Source organism: Canis lupus, chromosome 22 (assembly GCF_048164855.1).
Source record: "Canis lupus baileyi chromosome 22, mCanLup2.hap1, whole genome shotgun sequence".
Taxonomy (NCBI): domain Eukaryota; kingdom Metazoa; phylum Chordata; class Mammalia; order Carnivora; family Canidae; genus Canis; species Canis lupus.
Window position 1 is genome coordinate 42,112,485 of NC_132859.1, and position 24,295 is coordinate 42,136,779.

The window sequence follows — 24,295 nt, forward strand, 5'->3', positions numbered from 1 at the left end:
TTTTTAAAAACCCCTGATGATTTAAACTATCTTTTAGAAGTGTGTAGAAAGATAAGAATTCCAAGATGTCAGAAAGAATGAAAGCCCTTCTTCCTTAAGACACATGTTGGTGTCACATAGGACATCAGTAGTATTTTGTCTGTTCCAACACTCTCCTTCCTTGGTCTGGGGGATTGCACATCTCTAGCTTCAAACATGATGGGTGGGGGCAGGCAGTCAGGAGACTCTCTGATCCCTTCATAGGGAGTCATGTGACCCAAGTAAGACCAATCAGGGTCCTTCTCAGATTTTTCAGTTGGTGTTGGAGAAGGGCCCTATCCCTGGGGTTATGGATCAATAAGGAATTGGAGAATGCTGGCCTTCTTCCTAGCCACCCAGAGAAAGTCTGTCTGCTAAGAGAAAATAAGCCACACAGAAGCAAAGAAGAGCTTTGAACTGTTCAACAGGATTAGAGAAAATGGGTCAATTAAGAGAATCCAAATGTAAGTGGTTCATTGAGAACACTCAGTGTGGTAGAGATATAAACACAAGATTTTTTTTTCCTACTCATTGCTGTGCTCTGTAATATCTACTTCTTTGATCTCTAATTTATCTTGGCAGATTCCATAACTTTCTGGCCACGTCCAGTGATTAAACACAACCAGGTCCCATTAAAAGCACCAATTTTCTATCCAATGCCATTTCTCCTCTGCCACTGCTGTCTAGACTTGTGGCTCAGAGAACTTATATGGATGAAAAACATGGTCTTCTTTTCCCTTATTCCCCCTCCCTCTGTTTCTAGCTTTCTGCACTGAGGCAGTGGGGGAAGAATGGGAAGAAGGGGCCAACTTATATGACTCTTATGTGGTGAGGTGGTCTTGGTTTTTCTCTGGTTCAATCCGGTTCTGTCAGAAGCTTGAGGTCTTTTTGGATATGGCCATCTCTGAATAGAGTATGTGGTTTTCCTGGGAGCAATACTCAGTTTTGTTCCATCTCTTTCTACTGCTAAAGACTCTTCAGAGGTGACCATGTCTCCCCACAGGCAGTTCAGGTCCAAATATCCTTTCAGAAGGAATGTCTCCTCTCTTGCCTGGGGGACACTCGGGCAGCCCCATACTTCCTGCCTCCCCTTTTACCTCTGTGTTTCTTCTGTTGAAGTGAAGATGCCCCCTTTTTTTTTCTTCCTGGGAACTGTTATGAGTCTTTTCTTCAAATAAGATGAAGATGTTCACATGTACTCTTCACCTTCAGGAGACATTTACAAATTCCCTGAGCACTCTCCAAACATGTTCCTCTCTGCCTGTTGTCAGCGCTAGAGAAAGCCAGGGAGGAGATGAAATCTTTTCTTCTTATAGATATCCCAAATATCCATGAGTGATTTTCCTGATCCATTCTGCCCACTGGTGTGAAGAGAAATTTCTCCTATCTCCCCATCATTAGTGGGGAGGCATGTCATTTAGTCTTGACAGGGACACTGTGCTTACCAAAAAGCCACACAGAACTCTCCATTGGTCCCCACTTCCTTTCTTCTCCCCAGTGTTTCCATATAGGTACTACCCAGGGGCAGGGCTGATGATTGATTATAGAATGAACACTGCTGCTGCCTCTTAGGAAGCCATGAGGGAGGTGCCATCTTTTTAGAATGTGGAGGTCATTAGCACTAAGGGCATGAGTGTCAATTCTATGTTGATAAGAAGGCCCAGTCAGAGCATGTTACAATCATTGGTAAAGGGTCTTCCCACTAGAACAAAAGACACAAAGTAAGAATCCATTATTCAATGGCCTCAGGTAATTTTTCCTGATGAGTTTGGATTTCAGACAGGCTATGAATGTTTATGCAGATATCCATAGGTGGGGAGGACTAAAAACCTGCAAAATGCCGAATAAGATGCTTACCCTAGGATGGGTACCTTACCAACAGGCCAGTGTACAAATATACTTGAAGAGAGATTCCATAGGTTGGAAAATATATCCTCATCTATAAAACTGCCACTAATATGAAAAGATGTCTGCTTCATCCACTGACTACCTGTGTGACCCAAGGCAATCACTTTTGCTTTTCTCAATTTCATTTTCCTCATCTGCAAGGTGGACACTACTATTGACCTTGTTGTGTGAAATAGAGAACCACCATGAGTCCTGTAAGCAGTACATTTTAGTCTGTTTCTGTTCCTATTCTTTATAACAAAGATGACATCAGGGCTTTACTTCTCAAAATGAATAGGTTTAGTAGATTTCTTCCCACCAAGAGGGATGGAGTTGGATTGGTGAGGGGGAAATATCTAGGAGCTAATGTAGATACTATGGGTATAGCTGCTCAGCTCCCAGCAGTTGCTGTAGGGCCTTGTCTTTGCTATACCTCTAGTCTCTTCAGGGAATGGCTCTTCCTCCAACTGATACCTAAAGTTGCATGAGGTTTTAGTAAAGACTGTCATTCCTGGGAACCCATGCTCTTGACCTGATGTGGCCAGTCACAGTGCTTCAGCCCCTGACAACAGTGATTGGTCTTGGGTTGGAGACATAAGGGTCTTTTCTGGGATTTATCTAATTGGAGATTTCTTCTTTGATGATGAAGTTGGCACACGTTCTAGAGTTCCAGGGAACCATGGTTTCATTTCATGAAAGGAAATGCAGCCTCCTAACAGAGAGCAGAGGAAAAAGATGAGGTGGGGGAATTGGACTGCCATTGTGTCCCTGGTTCCAGGTGGTCTTGCCTTCTTATGCTGTGGTTCTAATAGATAGTAATTTTTGCCTCTTTTGCTGAAGCTATTTTGAAATGAGTTTCTGTCACTGAGAACCAAGTGAGCCCTGACCAGTATAGATCTCTTCCCCTTGAGATTAAATATTGATACCAGGTTCATTGCTGATGGGTTTAGAAATACTCTGCTGGGCTAGTTGCTTTCTGAAGAGATTCAAATGATAGGTCAAGGGTGACTTTAAATTGGGAGTACTTCTAGGGTGAGCCTACTAGAATTGCCATATAAATATTTTCTTCAAATGGGTCCCTCTGAATTGTCTCCAGTGGCCTCCTAGGTATAAAGCAAGTCTCCACAGACTTTGTCTTGGTCTTAATCTGGCTCCTGTTTTCCTGGGAAAAGAGAGTGCTTTCCCATCTGTCCCCAAAGGTTCCTGACCTGGCTGTAGACTGTTCTGCTCTATTGCCTTTATAGATTATACCTTGCCCTCCGCCCCCCAGGCTAGAGTCTTTATGAGAAATTGTAACTCTTGAAAATCCATATGGGTTCCTTGAAGCTTCTTCAGGTGGTTCTTTTTTTTTTTTTTTTTCAGACATTTTATTTATTCGTGAGAGGCACACGGAGAGAGGCAGAGACATAGGCAGAGGGAGAAGCAGGCTCCTTGTGGGGAGCCTGATGCCGGACTCGATCCCAGGACCCTGGGATCACGCCCTGAGCCGAAGGCAGATGCTTAACCATTGAGCCACCCAGGCATCCTTTCGGCTGATTCTTAAAGCTGGTTCCACTCTATGGAAATGCTTGGTTCCTTTGCTTCTTCTCCTGTCTGAGCTCTGGGGCCTGAGCTTACAGGGACAATGTGGCCTCAATGGCAGCTTCCAGTGCCTGTTTGTAACACTTCTATTCTGCTGCTGCTCTACTCCCTGTCATTTCCTTTTTTAATTTTTTTTTAAATTTTTATTTATTTATGATAGTCACAGAGAGAGAGAGAGAGAGAGAGAGAGAGAGAGGCAGAGACACAGGCAGACGGAGAAGCAGGCTCCATGCACCGGGAGCCCGAAGTGGGACTCGATTCCGGGTCTCCAGGATCGCGCCCTGGGCCAAAGGCAGGCGCCAAACCGCTGCGCCACCCAGGGATCCCCTCCCTGTCGTTTCCAATGAAGGGAAGGGACCTTGGAATCACAAAGAACTGGGTCTAACCCTTGGCCCTATTATTTTCTAGCTGGGTAAATTTGGGCACAAACTTCATCTTGCTGAACCTTGGGCTATTCATTCATAAAATGGTAATATTAATCGTACCTCCCTCATGGGGTCACTGACCCTCTAACCAAGCCCCCTCCCTTCAGTTGTATATTTGAAATAGGAACTGCCCAAAGGAAAGGCACAGAGTGCTAGACAGATGAAGCACTGATGTTCTTGTGACCCCAAATGTCTTTACTAATGGCAAGGCTCGTGGCACACTTTTCTGGAATGTGCTGTCATCTGTTAATACTTTAACATGCAATCACTTGGGCCTGTCTGAGTCAACACCTGAGCTGCTGCTGCCTCTGTTCTAGCTTAGATCATTGGTGATTTCTAGAGGACTGAAGGCTGTGTTCATCCATGAAGGTTGTAATACATCATTGTTTTTTTAAGCACCAAAAATTCTCTCTGGTCAGCTTGTAAAATATTTTCAACAATTTGCCTCAATCCAATGCCTCTTAGGGAAAAGCTATACATTTTAGGATTATAACTCCCAGAAGAGTGCCTAGTTTCACCCAAGAATGGTTGCTCACATGAGCAATTCTGAATATTCTATTTATATGAGATGATGGATGTTAACTCAACCTATTGCTGTAATAATTTCATGACATATGTAAATCAAGCTATCATGCTATATACCTTAAACTTACATGGTGATATATATAATTATTTCTTCAATAAAACTGGAAAAAAATAAAGAAACCACCAAGCTCAGGATGGGCAGAGAAAATGTTGAAGAAATAAGAAGTTAAAATGTAAAAGAAAAATCTGTATCTAGTTCCCAATATCCATAGGCATCTTAATTTGCAAGCAAGTATGCTCTTTGAACGAGTGCTTTCTGTGACTTGATCCCTATTTTCCCAAGTTTGAGATGGAGAATAATGATGACTTTAATTTAAGGAACCTATTCAGCACAGACAACAGATTGGGTACTGAGTGGCACCAAGGACACAAAAATGATCAAAAGACACCATTCTTACCTGATGACATTGCAAATGTTTGTAGTATACTATGATAAATGTGGTGCTTGAGATGTGTATAGGATGAGGAGCAGCTTGGCCAACTCAGAAGAGATCGCAAGTGGATCTTACAGTCATGCACCAGGAAACCAACCATGAGCTGGGCAAGCATTATGCACTTCCTGCTGTTCTCAAAACATATCTTAGCATGCTTTTACTACAGAGCCTTTGCACATTTGATTTTTTTTTTGTCCAGATTACCTTTTCTGCAAATATCCTAATGGATCACTCTCTTACTTTATCCAACATCCACATTCAAATGCTATTTTATCAGAGTAGGCCTTCCCCTGACCATCCCAAATAAACGACTACCCTCAACACATTTAGTTTCTATTTCATACCTGGCTCTATTTTTCTTCATTGTATTTATCACCACTAACATATTATATGTTTGTTTTTATCTGTCATCTTTTGACACACACACACACACACACACACACACACAACTGTTAAAATTAAGAAAGCAGGGACCTAGTATTTTTTTCCTACTTCTGTGTCCCCAATACTTAAAACAGTGTTTGCCACAGAGCATATGCTCAGTAAATACAAATTATAAATGGGAGAAGAGACTAAGATGCCAGGATGGTTCAAACTTGATCTCTTCATTAGTATTGTGCAGTTTGCTTGGGGAAAAGAATAGTCCAACAAAATAGAAAAAAACAAACAAACATGGTTGCTGGTTTAATTAAAATGTGTGTAAAATGCTAGTAAAACTTAGAGGAAAAAGCTATTCATTTCTTCTTTGTGGAGAGACAGTGAAGAAGGAGGTGATATCTCAGAGAAGGTCACATTTCACCTGGGTCCTGAAACATAAATGCAAGTTTGCCAGGCAAAATGGGGATTAAGAATAGTAGCAGTGTCGGTGGGTGCACTACCCATATTCCTGAGCTCACTGTCCACTGTATGGTACAGCTGCTTACTGAATGCACGTACAGCTCTTGGCCTGAGGCTTTCTCTTGGAAGTGTGCTAGGCAGGCTGTAGAAGTGCTGATGAGCTAGGACCCAGAAACAGCCCTCAGCCTGTGGTGGATGGGCATTGGAGGAGAGGTGCCCCAACATTTTGCCCCTCCAGTGGAACAGCTTGGAAGTGCACATTATGCTGTTTGTATGAAGCCTCTGAGGGGGCTGGGTCTCTCTCATTCACAGTAATAGGTTTGATAACACATTCTTTATTGACTTTCTTTCCTTCCCCACCTCACTTCCTCACTCCCCTTCAGTGTTTCCTGAGGTCACTTCTCAAACAATTTCCTTTTGAATTCTTGCCTCAAGACTACTGCCAGGAGAACCACCTAAGGCAGCCATGGTCACAGAAGCAGCAGGGACATGGACAAAGGGGGCTGGACTGCACCCTGCAAGCCTGGCAGATGGAGAGACCAGAGCAAGAGCTACAACTGTGGCTGGTCAGCAGCTCAACTGTGAGATGTCTCTACACATCAGGTTGAATAGCAACAAGATTATGCTGACAAGCACATGGAACATTAGCTTGGAGCCAGCATTTCCTCCTTTCTCAGCTATAGCTTTTTAGATGCTGAATTAAATTTTTACTTTTTCATCATTCTGTTTGCTACCCTTTCATTCCAGATCTTTTCTTCTCTCTTAGTCATTGGAAGAGAAATGATAGCTCTGCTGCAGGACCCAAACCTCTCTTGTGTGAAGTGGGCCTTGGGAAATGTCACTGGGACCTCTCTCTGGGCAGAAAGTGCCCAACATAGAAATGCTACCTGGTAGTAAGCACATCATGGCCCCAGAGCAGATACCCACAGGCGGGCAGGTATGACAAATGGGTGGCCTAGGCAAAGGGAAGGAAGATGGATACAGGAAATGGGGGACATAGTGTGGGATTATTTGTTCCTTTGGAATTGTACATTCACATCAGGCATCATCATCTTTTCAGTGAAGTCTCCTTGTCTGAGTGATCAATTGTTCTGAGAGATCATTAAATAGTATTCAAGGCAGGGACACTCGAAGAAGGGCTGCTTCTGAATGGGGATGACAAGAGTAGCAAGTGTTTTGAGATATAAATCCATTCCCATTATGGCTGTAAATCTTGCAAAGAAGGGGATGCTGAGACCTGGTGGTGCAAGTTCTTATGGCTCCCAGTGTGCTTTCCCTAGATAAGTGACCAGGGGACCTTTGTATGATCCAGTAGGCTGAGAGGAAATTGAGCTGCCAAGCCATATGAAGCTCCTGCTAGAGATTTGGAGGAAGATGAATGGTACTTAAGCAACAAGAAGAGCGTGAAATCAAACCATTAAAAAAACAATTTCAAGTCCAGTCAACTTCCCTCACCTTCTTTTCACTGTGATAAAGCCCCTAAAAGTCATTGGATCGTTCCTTTGATCTTGCTCAAGTTGGTGTGTTGACTTTCTCACCATTTTCCGTTGGGACCTACAGGTACTCCTTGCATTGGGGAAATGCTGCCTCTGGGAAAGTATGGGGAGAGGAGAGGCTCTTCCATACCCTACCCCCCATTTCTCTCATTGTTTTCTCATTTCTCTGGGGATGAAGCTGGGGTTCTTGGAGTTGAAGTCACTAAGGTTGTCTGCAGGCATACCTAGGAGAGAGTCTCACTAGGCTTATTCTCTTATTTTTAAAAAGTTCTTTTATCCCATCTGAGATATCTGTCACTTTCTACCCCAGAAAATGTGAGGTCCTGAATGGACAGATGTGGCTTTTCAGCCCATAGAACAGGGTGCCTTTAAATCTGGTGGCTGTGACAGTGGTGGGTATCACCTAGGACGACACAAATCCTTCCTTCTGCTCACAAAACCCAACTTCTATTTTTTGGTTTTTAATTTAAAAATTAATTATATAAATTATAGAGAAATGAATTATCCTTGTGAGAAATTAAATCAGAATCCTTCGGATAAGACTAAAGGCCACTTTGACCAACAGTGCCCCACCTCCTCAAAGAGGTAACAGCTATCATACCCTTCTTGTCCTTTTTCTACTCATTAACATATACGTTAATGTACTTATATCCCCACAGAAAACATAAAGAATATGTGCTTAAATATATTAAAGCCATCATATTTTATATGCTATACTGCAACTTATTTTTCCATTTGACAGTCCTTCAGGCTGGTAGGATTGAACTCAGAAGCTACCTTTCTGGTCACACAGCTGGGAGGGCATGAAGGAGGCTGAAACTCAGCCCATCTCTGCTAGCTTAGCCCAAAGGGAGGGCTGCTTTTCCCTAACTTGTTTACCCAGATGGGGTATCTTTCTCTAATTCATGCAAAGGTATGGTATATAAGTAGGATATGGTGGCCCTGATGGATCTTCTATGCTCTATTTAATTGATGGTAGTATTCCATAGTGTGGATCGATTGCGTTATATGTATTCATCCCCATGGTTAGACACTTAAGTTGTTCTAATTTCTCACCATTGTAGGCAATACTGCCACAAACAGTCTTATATATGTCTCTGTGTCCACTCATGTAGCTGTTTCTCTAGAGAAGTATTGGGATTACTGAGTCATAGGAATGCACATTTTAAATTATACTAGACCATGAAAACTTGTCTTCTGAAGGTCCCTTCCAACATGCAGTCCCATATAAGAGTGCCCATTTCCATCAACCTTACCAACATTTAATGCTGCCCAACTTGGATATTTCCTAATTTTCTTCCTCTTCTTAACATACATCTGGTCAACCCAACTGTCCTGGGGTTGTTCCAAATCTATTGTCTTATTTTGCCCTGGTTTCTTCATTAGCTGGATTTCAATTTTGGTTCTCTGGCCATCTGAGCTTTACGCTCCTTGGTCCATCTACTCTGACAAGGAGCATTTGTCTCATTTGGTCTGAATTCCAGGTGGCAGATAGGCAGAACAACTCTGCTTCAACCTAACTGTGGTACATGGGCCAGTTGCTTGTCTGGGCCTCAGTTTCCCCATCTGTACCAGAAAGGAACTAGGTTACAGAAGCTCCAGGATCCTACCTCTCAAGTTTTGGCCTGAATAAGATTTTAAAATTTCACTTTAAAAAGGCACTTTTGCCCCCATCAGAGTTAGCCACTGTTTGGTCTGGTTGAAATGCTTACTATGAATGCACACAGTCAGACATGAAGCATTTGAAGAGGTAATGGGTAGGTACACATTTTATTGCTCCAATGATTTATATCACCATTCATCTCTGTTTTTCATGGGTGGGGATGGTGATGGAGAAAGAATTTTCTGGTCTGTGCAAGCTGTCAACCAGGTAGTGAATATTTCTCAGGTAAATCAGTTCCACTTTTGCCTCTATAGTCACTTTCTTCTTGGTCTTCAGGCCACAGCTTCCTCATTCATTCAAATATTTATTGAGCTTCCTTATTCATACTCAAATATTTATTGAGTACCTAAATGTCCTTTGCTTCATGGTTACTTTTGGAAGGAGTGAGAGTAGAAGATGCAAGATAATGGAAAGCACTTGTGTGAGCTCTCATGGTTTTGTTCAGTGTTGTTTAATAGAACAGTTTGAGATAGCAGAAAAGTTCTGTAAAATCTATGCTGTCCAATATGGACCAACTCCTAAATGCCTTGGAGGAAGCAATACAATGCTGGGGACTTTGCAGCAAGTACTCTAAAATTCAGTCCTCTCAATCTTTTCTTTGATGCCTCAATCTCTTAATTTGTAGAGAATTGTTTTGAGGATCAAAGGATGTAGAATGTCTATACCTGGCACAGAGCCTGGCCCGTTGTAGATTCCAATTCCCCTCTGTGTGTTATCTTGGTTCTCAGGATTCCTAATACGCTTTAAACAAGTAAAAGTTTCCACTCAGAGAGCAGAGACTATGCTTCTGGGAAGGGTAGGCTGAAGAGGCCACCTCCCCTTTCAGAGGCTTCCCAAGCCTCAGACTCAGAATCACCCAGGTGAGTTGCACAACTTTATGGGCACCACAAGTTGTATCACTCTCATTGTAGGGATTTTCAATGGTGGGAATTCACCTCCCCACTACTGCCTACCTAGACAGGTGCTAGAACGTAATATGTGCTCAGTAAACAATTGTGGGTGGATTAATCACCAAAGTCATTATAGTTGAGTGGAAGCCAGGAGCTATGAGTTTTGGACAGCCTACTTGCCTCCCCTGGTTCAGCTCTGCCCCTCCAGGAAAATGCAAGGACTCCAGTGTTGCAAGCTACAATTTGACTCTCAGCTTTGCTGCTGCCTGGCTCTATGATCCTGGCAAGTACTGACTCTGTTTGGTGTCTTGGTTTCCTTATTTGTCCCTGGGTGCCCTCGAATTCTGTGACCTGATTACATATGGGCTGCTTTTGCTAGATAGGTCCTGAGGCTGGCATAAGGGTTCAATACACATTTCTCCTCAGGTTGGGGTTTATCTAGGCTGGTCACTATCTTGCCATCTCTCCTATCACCCCTGTCTCCTCTCCATACAGCGGGAGCTTGTGGTTGGCTTCCTGCCACACCAACAACAGGCAGGCAGTGTTCTCCTTCCTTTCCCTGACCTCACCCAGCAAGCACTCCAGAGGCGGTCAAAGCAAACAGGACTTGCTCGACCTGGCCAGGAAATCCAGAACAAAAGAGGGCTTCTTTAATCAGCTGTTTCCTTTGGTCAGAAGATAAGTTGTGAGCTATAACCTTTAAAAAAAAACTGGAACAGAAGAGAAATAAAGTGTCAGACAAACTTTGATGAAATTAAGGCATTCATTATTTTTCATTCAACTAGCATGTGAGTATTATGAGAGGTATGTGGAGCTGTGGCTGTGTGATGGTGCACTGGACATGGAGCATGACCTAGGAGGGGTCACGGTTTAGTGGAAATTAGTAGTAGGAACCAGGGCAGATTACTGTGTAGTATGACTAGGGGTTACTGACTTTGCCCTTTTCATTACTATGTCCCCACTGTTTAGATTTCAGCTAGATGGTGATATGTATTCTTTGTATATTGTGTCACAAATGTTTATATGTATATAGTGATAAATCAAATTGGGTTAATGGTCAGAAAATATTCACTCTTTGGTGTTTACGTTTGTGTGTGTGCACATATTTCTTCATGTACATGGTTGGTGATTAATAATGATTTGTTGAGTGAATGAATGAGTGAATAAGGATGGGATGTTTGGAAGCTCCTAGAAGGCGGCCCAAATCCTGTATCCAAGAAATGACAGAGAGGCCAAAAGTCTTGAAGAAAGGGTAGAAGTGAGTAAGGGAGAGGAAGCCAGAGTGGGGTAGGTAGTGGAAAGATGGGGGTTGAGAAGGGGTTGGGGCTTGCAGGTTGGGGAGCAGCACACAGCTGAGGATGAGGGCTTTAGGTATGTTCAACCACATAAAATTGACAATAACTGACCATTTTTGACTAAGAAAAACAACAACCTCCTAGAGTTGAACCAGTTGCTTCAAACGTCGTTGAACAGTTAGGGACAAGATCGTATGGGGCCTAATGAGTTATGTAAAGAGACTGAATTTTCTCCTGAGGGCATGGAGACGCAATGAGGTTTTACTTTTTCTTTTCCTTAAAATAAGACCATTTTTTTCTGGTATAGCTGTATAACTTATATTTGTCATTATTTTTAAAAATTCATATTAGAGCAACAGTAAAAAGAAATAGGATAGTAATCGTCTTTGCTCTCACTAACCAGATAACCATAGTTAGTTTGAACTGACATGTCAGTCATTAACAATTTGGAATACCTTTTCTGGACTGTTGTTTTTTTGTTTTTTTTTTCTCTCAAGTTGTATATGTGAAGAGGAATAGGGCATGAAGCTGCTATTTAAAAGTTGCCAGTGGCCTTTGTGTCTAACGGAGCAGGTTATAGGTTACCATGGAAAAATTCGTTTTTGTTTTGTAGAGGATTCAGAGTGGGAGAAAGGCGTAGCTGGACTTTTTGGGCCTAGCTGCTGTATCCTTTCATATATGCCTCTTGTGAGGTTGCTAGGGACAAGCTGGGCACATTTCTACAAGGCTCAAGGAGTTCCCTGGGATGCAGGGCATGGAGATCTAACATCTTCTCTAAGAAACCAATCCAAAACGCAAACCATTAGAAATTCAAAAAATAGAGAAAAAAATCCCAAAGTGAAAATGATCATCTTTAGTCCTGTGCAGAATCTCATTATTGATATTTTTGGTATATTTGTCCCCTCTTTTTTCTTTATATAGTTCATATATATAGTGATAAATCAAATTGGAGTAATGGTCAGCAAATATTCACTTTTTGATATTTGCATATGTGTGTACACATAAATATATATATGAAACATGCATATATAAATATATGTATATGTTCATATATACATATAAAGTTTTGTATATACACCCACACAAAATAAGCAGTATTGTTTTGTATTTCTCTCCCTCTTGCCACTTTATTTTAGAATTCTAGCCTGGAAATTCCTGAAGGGATCTTGTTATCCTGAAATAATCCTTCACAACTCTTTGATGATATGCCCTTAACTCTGAGGAAGTCTCTCTTTCCCTAAGGTGGGCTGAAGCTACTTTTGGTATCTCCTCAGAACCGGAGTCTCCTCCTTTTTGTGGGGTTATGTTTCTTACCTAATTTACCAAGGGTAGGCATATCTGATATTTGTCAAGCAACAAGTCAAGTTCTGTGGCTTTTAGAAATGGTTAGTGGGACACAGACAGCTTCTCTCTGCCTCTGTGGCTGGCTTTCATGGAATGTGGGTGCATGGCCAGGATGTCCACACAGAGCCCAGCTCTGCTGCCTAGAGTGGAGCGTGAACACCTGAAACTAATCGAGCTGGTGTTTGTTCATTTGAGGGCCCTTGCATCCCTCCCATCATAGCACCATAGCCTCTTTCTTCCCTGAGTCTCCTCCCCCACATTCCAGGCTGACTCCATCTTGGGGTGGGAAAGCTTCTGTCACAGGCTGTACATTCCAAATCCAAATTCTGGGTGAAGCTCTCGGTTGGCCAGGAGGGCCAAAGTAATGGAGACTTGTGACATTTCACTGATGCACTGAGCACTGAATCCATTTTATCTTGGCTTCCATGTTTCTCTTGGGGACATATTTCAGCTACTGGAGACTATTTCAGTACAAGATGGTATAGCCCTTCTTTAAATCTCCTTTGATCTTCTAACTTTCTCCAAGTGTCTTTAACTTTTGCAATTCTAGAAAGTGTTTCTCTTTCTGAAGCTACTCATTTTGCATATGCTCCAATCCCCTAATGCCACCAGCACCTCCTTTCTGGCGTGTCCCCAGAAGTGCAGCAGTTGCATCTTCAGTTTCAGGGCTCACTGCCCAGCCACCAGAATTCTATAGGTTTCCTTGAAACACCCTCAGTTACTGTGTGTTCATTTTTTCTTTGCTTGGGCCTCAAACTCTTCCTCTGTCTTCTCACATCCATTTTATTAACTGGAAGAAATTCAGTATTCCCTGTCATCTGGCAATTGAAACTAGAATCTTGATAATGACACCTTCTTTGTTTATTGTTTTTTTCTTTTTTTCTCTACTACTTTCCATAAGACACCTTCCAGGCTCATGACAAAGACCTTTTCCTCTTCTGATATAATATTAATGACCACTCAAGATCATAATAAAACAACAACAATACCAGCTTATGTTTATTGGGTGCTTACCATGTACCAGGTCCTGTTTCATGTGCATTGCAGATATGATCTCCTTTGACCCTAATGACAATCCTCACTCTACAGATGAGAAAAATCAGGCACGGAAAATTTAAGTAACTTACAAAAGTGCTAGCACCAATGTATGAAGGCATTTAGTAACCTAGATTAAGAGCCATAGGAAAATACCGTGTTTAGATATATCAGCATATCTCATTGGCCTCCTTCCCAAAGTCCTACTTAAGTGGTCCTGGACATTCAGATACTGTTACTGAAACACTGTTTGTCTTGAGGACATGAATTGTCACACGTGCCCTCTTGAAGGCTCTGTGTCGAGACTCTTTTTTGGGTGTTAGTGTTTACACTGTCTGCAGCTATTCCCATGTGTCTCAGGTTTGTGTTTTATTGGGATTCAGTGTCCCCTCCTCAGGCCCTAGCCACACTTTCTGAGACACATTTCTGACTGTATCCCCTCCAACTGTATTCCTGATGCCTTCACTTAGTCTTTGCATGATTCTCTGACATGCTCAGGGCTCAGGCTTACGGGAGGAACCTGCATGCATCAGCCAGGGACTGACCTTCTGCTTCAAAGTCACATTTGTAAGACAGACATGGCCATCAATGTGCAGATACCTGGGGCAGCTATGATGGTCCCTAGTCCTGGACATCAGTGTCCTGTTCCTGCTGGCCTATCTTGCCCCTGGGTACTTCCTCCAAGATGCTCCCTTGACTCGGTATGCCTGGGTTTCCTATAGCCTTTTTGACCCTAGTGATATGACAGTCAGGCTGGTAGGCTCGATCTGCCTGAATGACCCTATCTATAATTTCATGGTCATTTTGGCTGATATAAATGACAATGGTGGAAACAAATAATCCTATTTGCAGGATGGCTCTGGTGGGTAGGTTGGCCTCAGTGGCAGAGGCATGGGTTATGGTTTGTGTGAAGCTTCAGTGGAATTTACACTGACTCAGCACCCTGTGTCAGAGTCCTAGGCTCCAGGAAACAAGAGGATTTCCTAAAGTAACAGTATTACCAGGGGGCCTGTGTCTGCTGTGGGACCACTCCTTCTTCCCTCCTTCAGTAGCTAGATGGGTTAGAAAAGAGTAGTGTCCCACCTGCTGGAAGTGGAAACCAGAGATGAGAAACTCCCACTGATGGTGGAGTAAGAGCTGATATGATGCCTTGGGCCAGTGGTCCCTGAAGGGGATGTGAAGACATGATGAGCAGCGCGGCCCGGGGCCTCACCTATGGGAGCGGGGCCAAGGCTTAGACAACAGCTGACATGCTACATCAGAAGGCCTTCAAATGGTCAGGTAGCTTGGGCAAAGTGCCTCACCTCACTTAAGATTCTTGAAAACCAGATTAGCAAAGATGAAAACAACTTATGAAAATGATAGTCTCATAGTCTGCTGGGGGATGCATGAATTAAGACGTCCACAATCCTTTACCTGAAACCTATGGGGCCAGAAAAATGTTGGAATTTAGAATTTTTCAGATTTTTGAAAAACAGTGTGATGTATAAATTGTATATTATATAACACTCCCTCAGGAACCAGGGTGATACACACATTTATGTGTCTGCCCGAAATGCACGAATATTCATACTTAGTGAGATAAAAAAAAGACTATAAATAGCCTTGTGTCCATTCAGATCAGGGTCTGACACCAAATAAGCTTAGATATTCAACTTGTGAAAGCATTCTCAGTTTTCAGAGTTTTGTGGATAAGGGATTAGAGACCTTGCAACCTTTCTGCAGGGCACTTTGACAATATGTATTAAAAGTCTTAAAGTATACACGACCTTTCACCCCACAACTTTACTTCTAGGACTTAGTTCTAAGGGAATAATCATGATTACAAGCAACACCCTAGCAATAAGGATGTTCATAACTGCATGGTTTTTGTTTGAAAAAGAATGAAAGAAGAGGAGAAACAATCTAAATGTCTACCAATAGGGGATTGGTTTTTTTCTTAAAGATTTATTTATTTCTTAGAGAGAGAAAGAGTACATGAGAGAGTTGGGGGGGGTGGTGATAGGGGCAGGAGAGAGAATCTTAAGCAAACTCAGTGCTGAGTGGGGAACCCAAGGGGCTCCATCTTTCAACCCTTAGATCACAACCTGAGCTAAAACCAGGAGTCAGATACTTAACCGACTATACCACCCAGGCGCCCTAGGGGAAATGTTTAAGTAAATATAGTACATGCATGCAATGGAATATGAGGTGGTCCCTAAAACTGTAATGCTTGCTTGTTGACTTGGAAAGATGTGCACGATCTATTATTTAGAGACAAATCTTAGCTATGAGTAGTCTTATTTGCAAACAAAACCTGGAAGAGTAGACACACACCAGAAGAGTTATCTCCAGGGTTTTGCGGAGTTTTTATTTATTTATTGGTAATGTGGATTTTCTCATTTCTCTATTCTAAGTTCGAAAAACAATACTTTCAAACTTTCAAAGGATTCAGATATATCTAAGCTAATACAGACTGCTCCTCTCACCCTTTCCTATCCCCTTGAAGGTAACCAATATTCAAGGGTGGGTATCTTTCCAGACCCTCTTCTCTGTAAATGCATAAAAACTTTTAAAGTAATTTTTCCACCCGTGGAGTCATACCATGGATATTGTTCTCTGCCTTCCTCTTTCACTGGACTCTGTCATTAACTTCTTTCCATGATGCAAGGATGTAGTTTTTTCTTTTATTGAAGTATAGTTGGCACAAAATGTTACATTAGTTTCAGGTATACAACATAGTGACTCAAGAACTCTATACATTACGCTGTGCTCACCACAAGTGTAGCTACCCCTTGCTATCATACAACACGATTACAATATCATTGACTGGATTCTCTAAGCTGTGCCTTTCATCCTATTTACTCAACCTTTTCCATCCCATTGGACATTTAAGTACTTTCTTTTATTTACTATTTAAGCATTTGTTTACTATTTTGAACAGCATTGCAAAGAACATTCTTTTGTGTGTGCTTTTGTGGACATGTGCATGCATTTATGTAGAAGAGTTTTTAGTTTTCATTTTCCTGCAATGAACATGTGTTATTTCGATTATTAAAATTTTTAACATATTAAAAGATTCCATAAGACTGTTTCTAATAGCCTGAAGGCACTCAGTTGGCCCATTTTTTCCCCCTCAGGATAAATGAGCTATTCACTAGCACCACCTTGTAAATAAATACCACATATTTTTGGGCTGTGCATATATTTTTTTTACAGATTCATCTTCCCCCAGGAGTATCTGGTCCAGGATAGCAGACAGGAGTCAGGGGAGGTGGCTGCAGTTGCCAAACCTTGAGGAAGAGTGTGGGTGGATTGTCCTTGGATGGCTCTAGGTGTCTACTTTCCACAGACTGTCTGGTGACTGCCTTTCTGTGGTAGTCAGTGGTCACTGACCACTCTGGGAAGACTTTAGTCATTGATCCCATAGGCTGATGGCCTCCTGGAGGGTGAGGAGGAGTATAGGGGGTAGGCTGGCTTCTCTGGAGCTTGGGCCTGATGGATTTTCTATAGGTACATTTTCTTGGGCTGATGGCTCCAGAGTAGAGCTCCTAGTGTGTGTGTGTATGTGTGTGTGTGTGTGTGTGTGTGTGTGTGTGTGTTTGGGGTGGGAAGGCAAATTGGGTCCTCATTCTGGACCCAAACCCTGCAGCCTTTCTTTTCCTCTTGTGCTTGCGAAATAGACACCACATTTCCTCAATGTTCAGATACCTACTGTTCTTTTACATTTTAGTGTTCCTGCAATGGGGGGTAGATGTTGAATGTGGGAGTGTCCCTCCCCTGGCTCTTTCTGAAGCCTATTATTAAATAGGGGGTGTATTGTCCTACAGTTTGTGGGGTCCTGGATATAGATACAGAGATGCTCCCCTTCTATTCTGCTTCATGTCCAGCCCCATCACCAATATAGCTCTCCTGGCTCCCTAGATGAGGGATTGCAAAATTCCACTCCTTGTATGTAGAGAATGAAGGAAAGAGCTGTTAAAATCTTTTCTTGAATTCAGACTGGACCCAGGTGCAAAGCAAAAGCCAAGCTTGTCATCTTTCTCCTGCACTGCTCAGTGCCCATCCCTTCCCATAATGCTGCCTGAACCCTCCTGTGTAATTAGTGGGGGCATAATTAATACATGAGAAGATGCTTTCTAACAGATCTTAGCCAGTGTGTCCTCTTAAAATGGGATGGGAGGCAGAAACTTACAGGCTTCTACATGTCCACCTGAAATGTCTAGTCAGACAATCCCATCATTGTCTCCAGCCACGTGCATTTATATGCTTCTGGGATGGACCAGCCCATGGAGGAAATCATGGGGTGAAGTTGAGTTCTGGGTGCCTAGAGGGGGTGGGCTTCAGTAATGAGCCAGGAAAACCATGATAGTGTTACTTGTCTCAATAGGAGTATCTTCGCAAGGTGGGTAATTGTATCTTCATAATAAATGTGAAGTATCTGCATAAAGTAGACAATTGGCCAGTGAGACTGACTAGAGGAAGACGCTGAATTTTAAGCAAGTATTTATGAAGCACCTACTGTGTGTCAGGCACTGAGCTGCTATTTCACTTAACTCCTGAGTTGTGTATCAAGAACTTCTCATTTACAGGTTGCAACAGGGTTCTGCGGTGGTGAGGTGGCCAGCTGAAGGCCATGGTTACAGACTCAGGTTCGTCTGGCTCCGGAGGCTTAAGGGAAAATCATTCTTATGACAATCTAAAATTTCCTTGCTCTTTTCTTCAGTGTTTCCCAATAGTCTACCCAGCACAGAACCACTTGGTTAAACTTTCTAGGAAGAGTCTTGGTGCCAACCATTTCCTCCACAACCTGGCTCATCCCTACCTCTGCAACCTCATTGTCTGTAGATGGAAATGTGCTCCCCTTTCAAGGCTTTGCCCAGCTGACATGAAGATATTGGTCTCCATGTTCTCTGAAGTTGCTTCTAGGCCTACTGGTCAGGGTCTTATGGTTGGAAGAGCCAACTCTCTCTTAAATGTTTTCCTAATTAATTTTATATGCTTCTGACCACAAGTAGGCACACAGAAGCATCCTTGTCCCCAAATTTGTTTTACTTCTTAAACCCCTTCGATGACTCCCTCATGCCCTCAAACTCCTTAACATAACTTACGAGGACTTCATCATCTGGCCACTGTTATCTCTCCAGCTTTGTTTCCCTCTTCCCTCTTCCCACTTTTCTTGTGCCACTATATACCTAGTCATGTGAACCACTTAGAGCTCCACAAAAATACTTGTGTGTTGGGGGAGAGTGGTGAGTATTTACATAGTCACTGAGCTCAGCTGTGGAAAAAATGAAACTTAATTTTTCTATAACTGACTCAAATTATTACATGTCCTCTTTTCTGCTCAGCAGTAGAGAAAAGTAATCTTGCAAAAAAAAAAAAAAAAAGAAAAGTAATCTTGCCAATTCAAGGTAACTTGATTAATGCTGCTTTTTAAAAAAGTATCTTTTTTATTGTGATAAAATATATATAACAAATGTACCATTTTAAGGGTGCCTGCGTGGCTGAGTCAGTTAAACATCTGCCTTCGGCTCAGGTGATGATCCTAGGGTCCTGGGATGGAGGCTGGAGTCAGGCTCCCTGCTTGGTGAAGTGTCTGCTTTTCCCTCTCTCTCTGCCTGCCATTCCCCTGCTTATGCTCTCTCTCTCTCAAATAAATAAAATCATTAACAAAAAATAAATAAAGTGAACCATTTTAACCAGTTTTTTAAAAAGATTTATTTATTTGAGAGAGAGAGAGAGCACAAGCCAGGAGAGGGACAGAGGGAGGGGGAAATTCGACTCCCTGCTAAACATGGATGTGGGGCTCCATGGATGTGGGACCCCATAGATGTGGGGCTCAATACTAGGACCTTGAGATCATGACCTGAGCCAAAGGCAGACACCTAACCAACTAAGCCATCCAGACACCCTCCCCCCATTTTAACCAGCTTTAAGTGTATAGTTTAGTGGCAATGAGTTGTTCACATTGTTGTGCAACCATCAATATTACTCACCTCTAGAACTTTTTCATTATCCCAAACAGAAACTCCATATCCATCAAATAAATCTCCCTGCCCTCAGTGCCTGACAACTACCATTTCACTTCTTGTCTCTGTGAATTGCACTGGTCAATACTCAATGTCTTGGTGACTACTTGGTAACTCAGGGTTCTTCCCTGTTCCTTCTCCCCTGTGTCTGGAAAGATTTACGTTTCTAGGGAGATTCACAGCCTTGCTATTCTGTTGGCATGAATCTTGTCTATAGTTTATGTCCTTGGTCCTGCTATGGCTACTGGTTGACCTGTCCACATACCATCCATGTGTTCACACAGGTCTTGCCAGTCCACTGGCCCTCTCAGCCCTCTACACACTGCCCCAGCTCCAAGAGTTCCAGATGCACACCCAATCCTCACCTCAAACCCTACTTCGAGGGCTAGTTCCCAGGGGCCTGAATCACCGTTTCCTGTCTTGGGCACTTGGATCTTTTCCAGGACTCTTCCAGCAACTCTGGGTTATACCAGGAAGGCCAAAGGTCATTCATCTGCCCCTTGAATACCCTCTTCCTATCTGAGAAATCCATCACTCCCACCCCATTCTCAGAATATCAATCAGGGGTCAGGTAGTAGCTGAGCTAGCTGATTCTCTTACTGCTAGCTGTGAATCCTCTCCATTTGGGCAGAAGAAAGCTATTTCCTTCCAACCTATGGCATACATTTTCTCCTTCTATTTCAGGGCTCTTAACCTTTTGAGAACTCAGAACTTTTTTTTCTCTAGTTCTTACCATGGAAAATTTGAGTTCTCAAGACGATGTTTCTGCTAAGGATTTCTACATTTATTCATTTTTAGAACAACAATTTGTTGAGCATTTACTATGTCCCAGGCAACTTTCTAATCCTAGTGAATAAAAGAGACAAAGATATCTGTCCTCCCCATATAGTCCAGTGGAGAAAGATTGAGAATAAACAAGTTAAGTGAAATAAATGTCAGGTGGTGGTAAATGCTAAGGAGAAAAATAAAGCTGAGGAGAGGGACAGGGAGTATTTTTGTGGAGTTTGGAAGAAGGAAGTCAGAAAAGATCTCACTGAGGGGTGTTACCTGAGTAAAGGAAAGGCAGAGGTGAGGGAAACAGCCCTATCCGCAAACAGCAGATAGCTGGGGGAAGAATTTTCCAAGTTGAGAGCATGGGACGTGCAATGGTTCTGAGCGTTTAGTGGGGTTAATGCATTTGGGGTACAATAGAAAGGACGGTATGATTGCCTTGGGTGTAAGTAAATAGAATGTGAAGTCCAAGAGACAGTGGGGATTAGGGGGAGGGGAGCAGATGATGCAGAACTTTCTAGGTCATTGTAAGGCATGGGATTTTACTCAGTGAGAGGGAAAGCCTTTGTAGGGTATGAGTACAGCAGAGGAGTGGGCCAACAAGTCTTAGATGGAGGGTTACCTACCATACTCAGCCACACTTTCTCTTACCAGGAGACCTTTGCTTCCTCTCAGCCTTGAACCTTCTTCTTTCCCTCCTGGGTGGTCTCACTTTGGCTGGCACTTCTTTCAAGATGCCTTGGAGCCATTTGACCCTCAGTTTGGGATTGGGAGCCCCTCCTATGAGTTCCCATGCAGAATGACCTAGCTCATAGGGCTATTCTGTGACGTTCATGAGTTAGCATGTGTAAAGGTGATTTTAATCTATAAAGTACCATTCAAGCATATCTCCTGCTTTTCCCTCCTTCTTGTTCTTCTTGCTGTTCTTTCTTATTTTCAAACTTCTCTCTCTTCCTTATTTAGCAGAGGTCCTTCATCTGAGGGCCAGTGGAAGGGTAGGCAGCATTTCCTGTGTTTGGGTGTATATGTTCTGGGGGACAAGCTCCAGAGCGTTCATCAGTGTCTCAGGAGTACTTGACCCAAAAGAGGTTAAGAATGACTATAAATTTTCTTGACACAAAAGCAAAATAAGATGGAGGAGATTTTATTCTTTAGCTCTTCATCATTCTCTCTGCCCTGTTTAGTATTTCTAGAACACAGATACAACCTTAAGATGTTAAACCAAACTTTCAAATCTAGATTGAGGCAATATTTGAAATCTAAAGTTCAACCTCAAATCAATCTCTTCTCTCAGAGTTGTTTGTCCCCAGGAAGGCAGCTCCATTACACAGGGCCTCCTTTAAATGCTGGGCAGAGTGAAAGGCCAGGTCCTCTGTGCGGCTCCACTTTCCATAGGGGAGCAGTTGAGGCAAGAAGGTGCTGAGCAGGATTTGCACCAAGGACCAGAAGCACTGTCCCTACAGTCCCTGGAGAACTACCTCCTTGCCTTGTCAGCTGCTCTGCTCAGCATTTCCAACTGCTCTGTCCCAGTGAGAGCTGAGCCTCCTGTGAGAAGTGATCACTATCACTCAGTTTAATTCCCATTTAATATAGCGTCAAGATAAAGACTGAGGATTCGTGAATCCAGCCTGTAATGGGACAGAGCAAATGTGTGAGAATAAAACATCTCCTGACCTTGCCATCAGAGACCACGGTTTTATTTATTTTCTTAGGAGTGGAGTGTCTGGTGGGGTTTTCTGCCCATTCCCCCTTTCTTTGGTGGTGGTTGTTGTAGCTCAGTGGGGCATTAAATTTAGGGAGCTGTCTGATCTGTCATAGCCGGGCTGGCGGGACTGTGGATGATGTGACCCAGAGATATAGGCCTATGAGCTTTGTTATAAATTCTTCAGTCTGCATCTGGAGCCCTGAGGGAGGGCTCCAACCCTAGCATACCCTGAACAAGTGTGGAGTCGTAAAAGCAGTGTCATAATAACACTCACAGAGTGCATTTTGAGGCCTTGACTGCATTTGGGTATCCCCCTTAAAGCAGGTCCCAGGAAGCATCATTGGCTTAGGGAAGTGAGACTGGGAAGGAAAGAAAGCAGATCCAATGTGAGTTAATGAGCAGGTCTCTGTGGGCAAGTTGGGGTTCAGTCCACAGGGGTCCTTGAGAGACGGTGCTCTGGGAAAGGGAAGAAGATGGGATATGTATTCATAAACTATCATGTCTCACTAGTGGGGGGTTGTTCCCTGGGTCGTTTTTAGCTTCTCTGACACCCCACTCTGCTATATCTCCATTGGTTTTCAGTCTACTTTTTGGGCTCCTCCTTACAATATCCATCATTAAATCTAAAAGTGCTTTAGGCTTGGTCTCCCTATTTCCTTAGTTATCTATACCATCATCTTACACTATCTTTTTTTTTTGTTTTGTTTTGTTTTTTTGTTTTTTTTTTTTTTCATCTTACACTATCTTATCTGCTCCCTTGGCTTTATTTCCACCTGTACACTCATGACTATAATTGCTGGCTTGGGGAGACCACTAGCAGGCCCCCAGACCTGTTTCCCTTTCTTCCATCTTTATTCAGTTGCAGCCAGCCCCTGAGCTTCCTAGCTAGATGCAACATTCTCTACCAGTCTTGTGGCTGGCTATGGCCAACTCTGAGGTTTGACCAAGTTTGAGCCAGTTGGTTGAGAGCAGAAGTGATGTGGTTAAGTCTCAACTTTTGGTTAAGTCCAACTTAAAAACAAGTCATTTGCCTTGGACCTTCCCTCCTCCTTCCTTCCCATGGGCTGGGATGCAGACAAAGCAGTAACCTAGCTTTGTCAATCCCAGTGAGGGCACACTCTGGGGATGGTGGAGGGAATAGATAGAAGAGCCTGGGCCCCTGAATTACCTTGTGGAGCAGAGTCATACCATACTAAAATTTTATTTTATTAAACATCTGTATTTCGAGCTTTGTTACAGCAGGTTAGCCTGTAAATGAAATAATAAACTAGACCAGACTTCTCTTCTGAAGTCCTGACCCATTTAAGCAAATTCAACTCCACATTTCTACTTGGATGACCCTTGATCCCTCAATTAAAACGGAATTCTTGGGGTGGCTAGATGGTGCAGTCAGTTAAGCATCTGACTACATTTTAAAGATTATTTATTTATTTATTCGAGAGAGAGAGAGAGAGAGAGAGAGAGGCAGAGACACAGGCAGCGGGAAAAGCAGGCTCCATGCAGGAAGCCTGATGTGAGACTTGATCCCAGAAGCCCAGGATCACACCCTGAGCCAAAGGCAGATGCTTAACTGCTGAGCCACCCAGGCATCCCAAGCATCTGACTCTTGGTTTTAGCTTGGGTCATGATCTCAGGGTTGTGAGATTAACCCTTGCATCGGGCTCCATGCTCAGCATGGAGTCTGCTCAAGTTTCTCTCCCTCCCCTTCTGCCCTTCCTGCACATGCTGTCTCTCTCTTTCTCAAATATATAAATACATCATTAAAAACACTAAACTCTTAGTTTTCACTCCCTTCCTCCTGTAATGTCCCTCTCCAACATTCTCCTTTTCTGTCAGCATCATGTAGGCTGATTTTCTATATTACCAGGATGTTGGTGTTTATTTTTAATCCCTCCCTTTTTCTAAACTCCACTTCCAATCTATAACACAGTTCCCATTGATTCTATTTTCAAGATATATCACACATTCACTCACTTATATCTTTTCTCCCATAGACATTCTGATGTTTGGTACCTTGAAATAGGTATGTATATATCTTCAAAAAGCACATAGTATTTTTGTATGCAGTTGTTTTGGTTTATAATAGAGATCTCATTCTAACTTTTGTAATCAATATAAAGCTTTCTTAGATTTTATCTACATTACCATATGAACCTCTAGTTCATTATGTCTGTTGCTTCTGTGTGTTTTGTAATGAGTTGGCATCATATTTTGCTTATCCATTCCCCTAATTATGCATGTCTCAGTTATCACAAAACCTCTGCTAGAAAAAAAAATGTTACAAAAAAAAAATCCTCACACATATTCCTTCATGGACC

At 42.6% G+C, this 24,295-nt stretch overlaps 1 long non-coding RNA gene across 3 annotated transcripts in view; it reads left to right on the forward strand.

Moving 5' to 3' along the window:
* Nucleotides 1-312: 312 nt before the first annotated feature.
* The window catches only part of LOC140614500 (uncharacterized), an 81,416-nt gene continuing 57,433 nt past the window's right edge, over nt 313-24,295 (forward strand). For all 3 annotated transcript variants that reach the window (XR_012015353.1, XR_012015354.1, XR_012015355.1), the window contains exon 1: nt 313-482. This is a non-coding gene — a long non-coding RNA (uncharacterized lncRNA). The remainder of the gene's footprint in view (nt 483-24,295) is intronic.